This window comes from Balaenoptera borealis (assembly GCF_965194805.1).
Source record: "Balaenoptera borealis genome assembly, chromosome: 2".
Classification (NCBI taxonomy): domain Eukaryota; kingdom Metazoa; phylum Chordata; class Mammalia; order Artiodactyla; family Balaenopteridae; genus Balaenoptera; species Balaenoptera borealis.
The window spans coordinates 56,309,813-56,322,365 of NC_138867.1; the positions used below are offsets into that span (position 1 = coordinate 56,309,813).

The window sequence follows — 12,553 nt, forward strand, 5'->3', positions numbered from 1 at the left end:
TGGATATTTGAAGAAGTAGTGAGACTTCAACCACTAGAATTTGAAGTTAGGTATCTTCAGGAATGGAGTGGAAGCCTTGTCACCATCTGTGAAATGGAAATAGATCAAATAGTAACTAAAGAGGATTTCGCCCACCAACAAGCCAGTGGTATTGGCCACACTGAGTTAGTACCAAGAAAGGTTGAATAGGGTCAGAGATGTCAGATTTAGGCAGTGCTGGAGACAAATACACAGTTTAATTGATTTATCCTTAAAATGTATAAAAATGGTTTTATCAAGGAATGTCATGAATATTATTTGGTTCCCTCATCCACATGGCTGTTTCATGGGCGTGGACCTCTATCAGGCACAGTCTTTAGGTGATCCATCCCCCTGGCTGCAGTTGGATCGGTCCAGGAGAGGACATGGACTCAAGCTGGGTCAGCCAGATACAAAGGAAAAATTCCATTTCTTTGAGTGTGGCTAGATTTGGAACAATTAAACTTCCATGCTATTAGAGGTCATATTTTATGCCTTGGACACTAAATTCTCTTTAGAATGAGAACAATGATATAGATGTGTATGAGAAAGAAACACAGACTCATCCTATTTTTTGCTCCTGTTTCCAAGCATTTTATTGAAGAAAACATTATAGTTGTCTCCTCAACATCTGTTCTTCCTTCTTTTGGTAACTGCCTCAGTCTTCACTTTGATATGCACGGCTACCCCAAGCATACCTTGGAAATAGCTTAAGTCCATAGTTAAATGACTATGGCCTAAGTTTATCATAATCCTCATGCGTGGGCACAGGTGTTGATTCAGAGATAGATTGGGGCCACCAAGTGGAGCCAATGAGACAGAGGAAGGTAACTGTTGGAAGATCTGAGGAAAGAGGCTTCCTTACTCTTCTGGAGCCACTTCTGGAAGAGATCCCCACCCCATATGGGGGTGATGTATTGGACTCAGTTTATGTGCCATCCCAGATCCATGCACTTGCCTTGCTTATAGAGCAGCAAGGCCCTAGTGACAGTCTGCTGTTCCCGCGATTATGGACCCAGATCATTGCTAGAGGTGGAGAAGCCACGTACTCAGGGTCACCTGGCGAAGAGAGATTGCTGAGTCTGTGCTCTGGCCCTACTGTTCACGTGGGGGCCTCGGCTTTATCAGTAGCAACCTAGAGAAGACTAGGGACAGAACTAGGAAGGGAGGGGGAGTTAGGTCCCATGAGGATGACTGATTGGTGGAAGATGGGGGCCAGGACGTTGCTGATAAATTCTTCTCTCTTTCTGCACCCACATAGCTGGTCCTGAGTCACAGTAGCTGGTGCATCCTTTCTGAAGGCTCCCCTTTGAACTTGCTCTCTCCCCTTTCCCACCTCATTCCCTCTTTCCTTCTCCTGCTTCCCCAAATCGCACTCCAGTCTCAAATAAAGTGCCAACACATCAGTCTTTCTGGGAACCCAGGCTAAGGCAGGAGGATATGACCTCATGGACTGCTGGCATCTCTCTTATGGGAACTAGCGAAAGGATTGAGGCCAGTAGTGTGAAAGACACGTGGAGAGCTGACAGAAACATAACATCAATGACCAACCTGGGAGCCCTTCTTACCTCTGGACCTCCAGTTACCCGAGTCAAGAAGTCCATTATATCTAGTTTTCTGTGAAGGGCAGCTGAATACATTGTAACTGATTACCTTCTCTAGTTTCACCTATATTTGCACATTCTGGGAGGGTCTCCCTTGTTTCATAGCCTTATAATAAATCTCCCTTTTGATTTCAGTTAACATAAGTTGATTCTGGTACCTGCCAGCAAAAAAATCCTAACTGATATCCCCACCTCCATTTTGATTCTGATGAAAAACCATTAGAGCCCCTTGTTGGAATTCTGGTCCTTTTCACCAAAGAAATAAAAATCAGTTAAAATGTATAAAGTGTATGTATAGCCTTGCATAAATCACAGGTTATTTCTGTTTTAATTAAAAAACAGGCACGCACATATCAAAATTTTTTTTAACAATTCTGGAAGTTTTCCCAAATAAAAAGCAAACAATACCCCCAAATAAGAATAGTTTAAGAATTAATCTCTGCCACGCCAGCTTCCCCCCAGATGATGGATTTGTTAGTTAATCATTCTGAAGCCAGGATTAGAGCACAGTGAACAGTTTAATAAACCATTCATTTCCTACAGTGCTGAGTAGTTTCATGGGCTTTTTACTCGCATGCCATAAACAGGACTATAAATTGTATTAGTAATTGTTTTTGAAAAGGATGTCGAGACTTCTGTTCCAAGATGGCGATTTGAGCCTGCACATTTAACTACTCCCTTTCTTCCCCAGTTCCTATGGAAATGACCACAAACATATTTTAGAATATGGTTAAAACAAACAAACAGAAAAAAAAAATCTTTATTCTGAAAAACAGTGAAAACTGCTACCAACTGGGAGGAATTTGGCAAAATAGCAGAGATAGAAATAGGTAGCAGAAGACCTACTAGCCCAAGACTTGATGAGTGCAAGGAAAAGCCTCCCTGCATTTGAGCAATCTAGCAGACCTCCTAGATTCTGATCCTTCTGGAGCAGCAGGGCCTGGGGGGCGAGGCTGGGCAGTGGAGTATTTGGTGCCTGTAATGCAAGGTCTTTGCTAAAACAGGCTCCCATTGGGGGTCATTCTGTCCCTTAGAAAGGAGAGAGTGGACCAGCTAACCTCAGGTCACTAAAACAAACACAGGAGAAATAACAATAATAAAAGAGGAAAAAGAAGAACAGAACATCAGGGACCTATAGAGACGCTGAGACCCTGGCCTCCTCCAGCTGCATTCACTTCTTGAGGTCGTTGTCAGAAACTGGAAAACACTTTCCAATCATGTGCCAGAGGCTGATGGGCAATTTTCTTCAATCAGGAAGTAGTTTGAGCTTTGTCGATTATATGAAAACAGCAAAGCCGTATTAAACCTGAAGGTCTCCGGAATAGAAAGGGCCCTTCTGCCATCCAAAGGTTAAGGTACTAGGAGCTAGGGAACGGATTGAAGTTTATTGACTTTCAATTGATGAAACATTGACAACAGCATCAGATAGTGAAATTACACCTCTCGGCTCAGAGAATATTGTTTCTTGTCCCAGATTCATTGTTGAAGTTGACAACTAAATGGCTTTCTGGTAAACATTTATTCCATTTTTCAATCTGGACACCAAATTGACGTGTAGCAATAATGTGAGGGTAATTACAGGAGTCTGAAGGACCTGAAGTCTTGCAAAAGCCTCAATGTTTTCGAAAGCAGGCTGTTTCTTTTACTTACCAGTCGGCATTAGATTGCTCAAGAGGAAAATGCATGCCGAAGAACTGGATTCAATTCAAAAACTACGTATGTGGGTTTTCTGGGAGGGGAGATACAGAGCTTAAGGTGGCACTGACGATGTGTTCTTTCTCATCATCTCCCTATGCTCTCCTTTAAATACCTTCTCATTAATTCTGTAAAATCCACCAGACAATTCTCCACTCCCAGGGGCTTTCTCACCTCAGTTGAAAGCAGCTCTTCACAACAGATGATTAAATTTTATTTTCCCCTTGCTAAAGGGGTGGAGGTGAGGAGGAAAGGAATTATTCCTCTAAACTAAGATTTCTCAACATTTCACATTGCCTTCCTCCTTCACATTCATGAGCCACCGTCTTCCCCCTTCATTTCTCATTAAGAATGTTCGACAGCAAAACTCTAATTAAAGAGTACCTTACAAGGGAGAGTGAGCCTTAAACCTCTGAGGCTCAGTGTCCCTATCTGTAGAATGGGGCTATTAAGGGATCCCTTGTGGGGTTATGTGAAGAATTAATGAGAGAATTTATATGAAAGCATGTTTTAAAACAAAAGCACCATAGGGGATACAGGGGTAGAGTGAAATTACAGAGTGATGGAGAGCCAGGAACCTGGCAGGCCCATTTAATGTGTGACTCTGGGTGAATTATTTAACCTCTCTGTTCCTCGGCTTACCTATCTGTAAATGGGGATATGGGTGCCCACTTCAGATAGTCTTTGTGAGAATTAATGAGTTCTTAATGAATATAGGCTAATATAAAAATAAAAGACATTGTTCTTACAATTTCAGAATAATCCTGTCATACGTAAGAGGTTTCCTATCTCCTCCACAAAGCGATAACTTTTAATATAGATATTTGATGGCCTGTCTGGGGATGTGTGGTGTATGGAAGAAAACACACATCCAGATACAGAGTCAACTCTCTGTATTCAGTAGAGGTCTGAGTTTATATGGAGGTCAAGGGAGAACTCTCTGGCATATTTCATGGAATTAAGGGGAAGATATTTAAACCGGAGGATGGAAGTGAGTAAGTACAGAGGCTTAACTCTACACAATGAAGAGGTGCATGCTGCTTACCTCCTCGTTTTAGGACCTTTCCCAGCCTGAGCTCCTGGTGGCCCAGATCCTCATCTCATAGGTTGTAAATTTTGGTGTCTACCATCATCCCCTAAACTGGGGATTAACTACTGAGTTAACTACCGAGAGACTATTATCATCCTAGAGGTATTGGCAAAAGTTCTTAAACTTGCAAAGAGGGATCTGTATTTGTGGAGTTTTAGGCACAACGATAGTCCAAGGAGGGATTTTGCAAGAGATAGATGGTGATAGGCTAGGAAGAGTTGCAAGACATTCAGGGCCAGATCAACTGTTGGAGGCCCTGAACACTAATAACATTTTGGTACTCATTAAATCCCATATAGTTCATAGTAAACATTATATAAAATCGTAAAACATAAATACCATACCCACATGTACGCTGAAAAAGAAATACATTCATTTTAGATTTCCTGATTTCAAAATTCTGGGTAAGTTCATCAGAGCTGAATCCATACAATCTCTCTTCTCTCTCTCTGGCCCTGCTTTCTGGTGACCTCGCCACATCCTCAGGCTGCCCGTCAGGCGTCCGAGCTCTCCCATCTCCACTTCCTTCTGCTGTGGTCACCAGCCAAGCCATCTCCTCCAGCTCTCCGAGGAGGTGCCTCAGGAACTCTCGCCAGGCTCTGCCACCAGGGCCATCCTATCTCCTCCCCCGCCACCACCACAGAGCTTCCAGCTCTTTGTACCATTGACGGTTCTCCAACTTCGCTCATAAAGCCCAGCTCCTTGAACTCCCACTTCAGAGAGCTGTGACAGCTAACACCTTGTCTTGTTTGAAGTGTATGCTGTATTGGGGAAAAAATCCAAGAGAGTGGGTTCCCAGGAATTGCTTTCCTGCCTCTTTGGGGACAGAGCTGGGGCCTCTTCCCAGTGTGTGGGGTGTTTAATCCCAGGTTCTCCAACAAAGATGGCAGACAGAACTGTGTGGTAGGGAACAGCTGGGGCATTAGAGGCAGAAACACCTGAGTTTGTATCCTACTTTAGGCACTCACTACCTGTGTAAGTCTACTTCACCTTGCTGAGCCTCAGTTTCCCCCTGGGAAAATGAATGAGAGTGTCTGTCAAGAGCACCTACAGTGATGTAGGCTGGCACCACACCTGGCTCAGAGCAAGGGCGTAATACATGGGAGATTTTATTTATAACAAGGCCGGGTCCTGTGACTCAGAGACTGTGGCAACTCATCCCTTGCATGTACCTGAGATTCTCCTGTTCCTCGGGGTGAATCCCCTAGAGAAGCAGACTGGAGACTGACTTGCACCATCAGAAAGGGTACCTCACACTCCACTTTATCGACCTTTTATCCACAATTTGTCACCAAGTCAAGGCTACATTAGAAGACACACACACACCTGATCTATGGATTAGGAGGAAAAGCAGCCCTGCCTTCCCCAAGCTCCTAGAGACCACCTAGCTTTCAGGGCCAGGTAGTGGAGGAAAGAAGAATATCCTCAAGGCTTTCAAGCAGGATTTTCAAAGTGAATCCATTGTATATAAAGAATTTCCTGAAAGCTGAGAAAGGCTCATTTGATGGGCTGATAGTGAAAATAGTGCCTCTGACAGTTTTGGGTCTGTGGCCTTTGTTTAACAATTTTTTTTAAGTATAAAACTCAGGTAACTCCCATCAGCATTTAGATTTCCTTGCTTATAAAATGTCAACTCCACAGTCAAGTGACTGTTTAAGAAATCTGCAAAAATGGATTCTAGAACATTTTGCATCCCACCTAGTGACTAGTCTGGGTCTCATTTATTTTCTCCCTTGGAGTCAGGGACATCAAAACCTTACAGGCCCCAGTCAGGACCTGCTTTCTGAGCTCATGACCTGTGCAGTCACATGGGGCCCAGTGCCTAGAATGGTCCTATAATTGGTTTGATGTTCTGCTGTCAGAACATTAAATTCTTAACAAGTATTATTCAATTATTAATAATTTTTGAACAAGGAACCCTGCATTTTCATTTTGCACTGGGCTTTGCAAATTATGTAGCTGGCTCTGGCCCCAGTACCCAGCCCATTGTCTGTTGTATAATAGATGCTTATTTACTATTTGAAGAAAATTAATGATCAACAATGTAATGCCCTCTCTATTTCTTCATTAGAGTATATTCAAGCTATGGTCCATAAAGCATTTGAAACCCTCCTATGTGTTATAACCTGCACAAAGGCCATGTTAAGTCTAAAAATTATACTTGAAACTTAGAAACCTAATGTGATACATGATATACCAGCTACCAGTGGATTCCCTCCCAAACAGGAATAATTTACAAATCTTCCATTTGCCTGATAGTAACAGCTTCTGCTATTGAACATCTCAAAGGAATAACAGGTCAAAGTGCTGAGTAGAGAATTCTGCCAACTCAATATGCTAAAGCTATCGAGGTGATGCTATTAAGTCCCAAGAAGCGAATATTCAGATCTCATTCAAATGAAGTTCTTAGGGGGAATTGTCCTTTATATAACAATTGATTTTTCTAAAGTGAATTACCAGTTATAGGATGTTTACTCCGGTTTGTTGTTTAGGGACTTGGGGATGTGTATGAACCACACTTAAGGAAAGAGAGCTGAAAAGCAGGGCAACGTGCAGAATTGTAATCAGAAAGTGGATGATAAAATCATTTAAAGAAATAAAACAGAAGCCAGCCAAAAAAACACAATTAAAAAACTGAGAAGTGAAATCCCCAAAGCGTGACCGTGGTGGGATCTGACACTGAGGTGATGTAATACGTTGAACTTCATCTTCTATTCCAAAGGATTCAATTTGCAAGGGCACCATCAGTGTAGGTTAAATAAAACACTCTTGTTTAGAAACAAGGTGGTGGTGAGCAGGGGTGACTATAATATCTTATAACAAAGGATAATGGGGAAAATATGTAACATTCCTTCTCCACACCTCTTCTTGTATCTCTCCACGGACCTTTATCACTGACACTTCTCAGCATTCTCTCTCAGACCTGGGCAGCTGCTGAAAGGTTTCAGAGCAAGGGCAACAACATGGGGAATAACTGCAGCATAAATACAACCAGCTACAGAGAAGGCCAAATAGGGAAGGAAATGAGATCAGTAAGACTCTTGATTTTAATAGCGAATTCAGGAATCATTTTGGATTACAATGTGCCCTGTGCTCACGAGACCTACATGAAGGGTGGCAGCCAGGAGAATATTTGACTGTGCTTCGCCGGAAGTACAGAGTATGTAACTCCTGAACGAGTCTTTTCCCACGTGGATTTAACCTGGAGGCGGTTCTCAGCCTCCCAAGCCAAAGGGCAAAGCACAGGATATAATTCCTCTCAGATGGAGAATGAACACCAGTAGGAGAAAAGAGCAAGAGGTGATTTTACACACAGGCGACATACTGCAATTTATGGAACTTGAACGATCGCGGATGGAAAGACAGAGTCCTCGGTAATTGGTGTTAAAGCTTTACAACAAGGAAATTCCATGTGGCCAGAAAGAATAAAAACGGGACAGAAAAGAAGAGGCTCGGGTAATGAGAAAGAAGAAAGGAAAGGATGCAGGCCAGACGAGGGCTGAGACAGCTTTTGAAGCCACAGCTTGCTTGAGGTTCTCACCAATTCCAAGGTTAAGACAGCGTGAGAGTTAACATCAGAAGCACATTATTTTATTTGTAGTTTTTCGGTGATACTTAGGTTAACAGTGGAATAAACTGTGTGTGATTCTCAGTTTGCCATAGAAAACAACATAAAATTTAACATTTGACTTTCTTGTCCTAAATTTCCTTGGCCACCCGTACCAGAGGAAAGTTTACACTGCCAACTGCTTCCCTGGGCCGCAACTGCTCCCACATAGCTCCCTCTCCCCCAACCCTCCCCAATCCATCCACTCTTCCTGTATTCATCTGAACGCCCTCCTACTGCTACGGGAGCTGCCAAAAGCCCACTGCCACATTCCTTTGCTTTTTAAAGCAGTGGGACAGAACACGTCTTTGTGTAAATGTCTTCTATCTAGGTGATGCCCGGGGAAGGCCACAACTTTCAAAGTGAAACAAGCCCTTTTGAGCACTTTTCTAAACCAATAGTGAAGTCTCACTCTAAAAGACATCCTACCTTGCTCTGGGACCAACAGTTCAAACACCAGGTGGTTCTTTAAAAATAATTTCTCCTTTTTTTTTCTTTATACATTTCTATGTTACTAGATAGTCCTCTAAAATATTATTTTTAAATGGTGGCATATCATTCAGTCCCATGGATGTGACACTTTTAAAATACAATGCCCTGCTGTTGGATGTTTTAATTTATTTAAGTTGTTTAATACTGTGGCCAATATTTTGCTATTATAAATAGGCCTAATATATATACTATGTGTATATTTTCATGCATGTATGATTTCCTTATAAATACATTGAAGTAGAATCATTATAAAATACTATAAATTTGAAGCAAATTATTCTGCAGCTTCTTGTATGTATTTTAAATGATATGCTGAAAGCTTTACAAATGTATAAAAGGCCTATGTTATTGCACCCTTAGCCACTCAGTGAATAAGTTAAAAAAGAAGTTTATAGCATTAGAATTATAAATGATTATCATAAAAATAAGTACATTGCCAGACAGTCAATAGTCATAAATAGTACGTACTGCTTGAGGTTTAAAGAAACAAGAAAAATTGAAACTTGACCAAAGGAGTTTCATAAGGCTTTTATGAAAAATAAATCACTCCAAATTCACTTCTTGCTGTTGATAACTATGGCTGACATCCACCTCAAGGTAACTGTGATTTGACATATTTTATAAGAGTTGGGTACAATAATTAAAAAGCTTTAAGAAACAAAGGCTTTGAAAGGGTTTTAGTATCAAAAACTTAGGTTGAGCAGACAGTTCCATTCATTTGCATTAAGGCAAGACTATTTTGAAGAATTATGAGTCAACACTGCAAGTATATATTGGCATATGCCATATTTAAAAACATACTTTCCCTACTACTTCCGTATACTTACCTTCTGCTCCAATCAAGGTGGTCAGATAATGCTAACAAAATGTTTTCTTAATTTTACAAGAAATATATGAATACTTTCTTTTAGAGATATTAAATGTTACAGATAGGAGACTTTCATTTCCAGCAATTATAAAGTAGCATGTATCAGATTAATCCTACACTTATGATCAACCTTAGTACATTTCAAGTATACAATATAGAATATTTACTAAAATTGACTATTTGCTCGGGCATAATGCAAGTCTCAACAAATTTCAAAGAATAGAAAAAAAGAAAAAAAAATACAGTATTCTCTGACCTTAGCGGAGTTAAGATAGAAACCAGTCAGCCAAAACTCACTAAAAATGTTTTCACCGTTTGAAAATTAAGCAACAAATTGCTAAATATTTCATTGATCGAAATAAGAAATCACAATGGAAATTAGAAAATATTTTAAACTAAATGATAATGGGAACATACTTCATATCAATACTCCTGGGTCAGGTTAGAGCTTATTTTAGCTAGCTTTTGCTGTGTAAAAAACCATCCCAAATTTTAATGGCTTAAAAACAACCACCATTTTATTAATATCAAGATTCTATGGTTTGCTTGGGTGGTTCTTCTATTCTGGCTTGGCTGATATTGTTGGACTCTCTTGTATCTATGGTCAGATAAAGGTTGGGGAAGATGGAAGACGTAGAATGGCCTTATTCACATGTCTGTCAGTTAGCGGACTTTCAGCCAGTATACCTTAGTTCTTCTCCATGTGACCTCTTCCCCTCCAGCAAGCTACCTTGCTCTCATTCATGGGGTGTTCTCAAGTTGTCAAGCACAATAAGAAAAGACAAACTTCAATGCTTAAAAGTTTTCCAAATCTCTGCTTGTTTTATGTTTGCTAACATCCATTGATTAAAGCAAGTCACATAGCCAAACCTAGACTCAAGGACAGAAACAACTTTTGATGGAAAAAACTGCAAAATTATATTACAATAGGTCATGCAGACAGAGATAGAAAAAAATTATGGTCACTTTTACCGTCTACACACAGCTTAAACAGTGCTCAGAGGGAAATTTATATCTTTAAATACATATATTAGAAAGTGAGAAAGATTTGAGTTTTTAATCTCACGAAGTTAGGAAAGGAAAAACAAACTAAGCCCAAAGAAGGCAGTAATAAAGAATAAAAATTAATGATAAAGGAAATAAACATACAATAGAGAAATTCAACAAAGCCAAAAGTTTGTTCTTTAAAAATATTGATAAAATTGATCAACAAGAAAAGTAAGAGAGAAGAGACAAATTATCAATAAAAAGAATAAAACAGTAGCCATTACGACAAGTCGGGCAGGTGTTACAAAGATGAGAATTTATAAACAATTGTTTGCCAATATCTTTGAACTTAAAATGGAAAAATTCATTGGAAAATACAAGCTGCTAAAATGGACAACAGAAGAAATAGAAAATCCTATATTTATGAAAGTAATTGTCATTTTATTGAAAACCCTTTCCACAAAGAAAATTCAGACCCACATGTCTTCACCAGTGAATTCTTCCAAATATCTAAGAAATAATACCAATCCTTCACAAACATCTCCAAAGAATAGAAAAATAGGTGACACTTCTGAACTAGTTTTACAAGACTACCAAACCGTCATGCCAAAACTTTAGGAGGACACTACAAGGAAGGAAAATTATAATAAAAATTCTAAATAAAATATTAGCAAATTGAATCCATAAACCACTTAGGCTTATTTAAGTTTACAAAAATTAGGAAATCAATCAATAAAATTAACCATATTAATAAAATAAAGGAGGCAAATCATGTGATCATTATTTTGCCAGATGCAGAAAAAATATTTTGATAGAATTTAATACCCATTCATTACTTCTTTAAACTTTTTTTTTTTTTTTTTTGGCAAACCAAGAATAGAAGAGACTTCCTTAACTTCTATAAAGGGTGTATTTTTTAAAACCTACATAAAACTTCATATATAATGATAAAATTATTTAAAAGGCCTTCCCAAGATTAAGAATAAGGAAAAATGATCATTTTTACTACTTATATTCAATGTTGTACCTGAGGTCTCAGCCAGTGCAATAATTTTTTAAAAAAGAAAAATTGATAGATGTAAGTACTGGAAAGGAAGAAATAAAACTGTCATTATTCACAATGACATAATTGTTTATGTAGAAAATTCAAAGGATAAAATTTCAGAATAAATAAGTGAATTCAGCAAGGTCCCTGGATACAAGATCAATATACAAAAGTCAATCATAAATATTTCTGTACCTTAACAATATACAATTAGAAGATAAAAGTTTTAAATTACATAATATAAAACAGCATAAAAATTTTAAATATCTAGGAATAAATCAGATTAAAAATGTGTAAAACATCACCAAAGAAAACTACAAAATATTACTGAAAGAAATAAAAGAAGATCTGAATAAATGAAAAGATACACCCGTTTTCAGATTGAACTACTTAATATTGTAAAATTGTCAATTTTTCCTAAATTAATCTTTAGATTCAACAAAATCCCAATCAAAAACTTCAGAAGACTTTTTTGTGTGTGTGGAAATTGCCAAGTGGATTCTAAAATTTAAAATGGAAATACAAACGGCCAAGAATAGCAAAAGACAAACTTGAAAAATAGTAGGGTGGAGGATTTATGCTATCAAATATCAAATTATTACAAACCTAGTTATTAAAACAAGAACAAAACAAACAAACAAAACAGTGTGGTATTGGTAAAAGGACAGAAAAGTGAATGAACGAAGGAACAGAGTCCCAAAATGGACTTATACATACACAGCAACCATTTTTAAAATAAAGATGTCACAACACTGTAATGAGGGGAAGGGGAACTTTTTCCCATAAATGATCCTTGACCCATTACATATCTATACAGAAAGAGATGAACCTTGAACTCTACCACACACAAAAAGCAATTCCAGAAAGATTATAGATCTAAATGTGCAAGGTAAAATAATAAAGCATCTAGAAGGTAACATAGCAGTGTATCTTCATGACCTTGGCAGTAGAAAATGGAACACCACCTTTATTTAAATATCTGGCTCAGATGTATTTGACATACCCAGTCTGCTCTATCCAGTCTTCCTAGCTCACTCCGATTATCCTCTTTTCTGAGCTTCTATTAATCTCTCTTACAGTTACTACCACATATGTTAGCACTCGCATTGTAAATCATCCCCAATTTTTGTCCTGTGTGTTGGTCTTG

At 38.8% G+C, this 12,553-nt stretch overlaps 1 long non-coding RNA gene across 1 annotated transcript in view; it reads right to left on the reverse strand.

Moving 5' to 3' along the window:
• The window catches only part of LOC309619413, an 80,129-nt gene that overhangs the window by 31,256 nt on the left and 36,320 nt on the right, over positions 1-12,553 (reverse strand). The window contains exon 3 of the long non-coding RNA XR_014238936.1: positions 1-12,553. This exon is cut by the window's right edge and continues 21,439 nt beyond it. This is a non-coding gene — a long non-coding RNA (uncharacterized lncRNA).